The sequence below is a fragment of the Ascaphus truei genome, chromosome 4 (assembly GCF_040206685.1).
Source record: "Ascaphus truei isolate aAscTru1 chromosome 4, aAscTru1.hap1, whole genome shotgun sequence".
In the NCBI taxonomy this organism is placed as follows: Eukaryota; Metazoa; Chordata; class Amphibia; order Anura; family Ascaphidae; genus Ascaphus; species Ascaphus truei.
Window position 1 is genome coordinate 308,728,210 of NC_134486.1, and position 676 is coordinate 308,728,885.

Here is a 676-nt window from a genome sequence, read left to right on the forward strand (position 1 = left end):
GTTTTGGTCTCAGAATGGCAGTTGAACTTTCTCTGTGACTTTCAAACTGACCACTTGCTCCAACATTCCATCCGTTCATCCTGCCATCCAATCCCATATCTCCTGTCATGTGTTGCCAGGCAGACCAGGGACAGCGTCTCCCATTCCCAACTGCACCATGTGCTAGATGGAGCAGACCAACTATGCACTGTTCACAGTATATACGCATTTGTAGCAGGGGCTACATTCTTTATACTTAACAATAGGACATACTTGAAAACAAGAGGTAGCTCTCAATGTATTACTTCCTGGTAAATCAAATGTAAAAATAAATAATCATTGTGTGACTTTCTTCAGGCTCCATTTCTTTAACCACAATGGTTTTTTTCTTTTTTCTTTCTGTTTTCAGTTTATTTTTTTTAAGGTAGATTTGATCTACACAGCGATGCAAATGTATTACCCAGAAGCAAATGTGACTAAAGATTCACAATCATGGTATCATCAAATCAGTTATTGAAATGTCCGTTGCACTACTTTCTATGCGACAGGAAGCAGAGATGTAAAATGTGTCACTAAAAGTGATTCTGCCGTAAGACGCCTCTCAGAATGGCAAGTTAGTGCTATGTGTGCGCCAACTTCTTTCTAATAAGGAAAAATGACTCTGGAGTTAAGTTATATTAAACTACAAGCAGTTTTG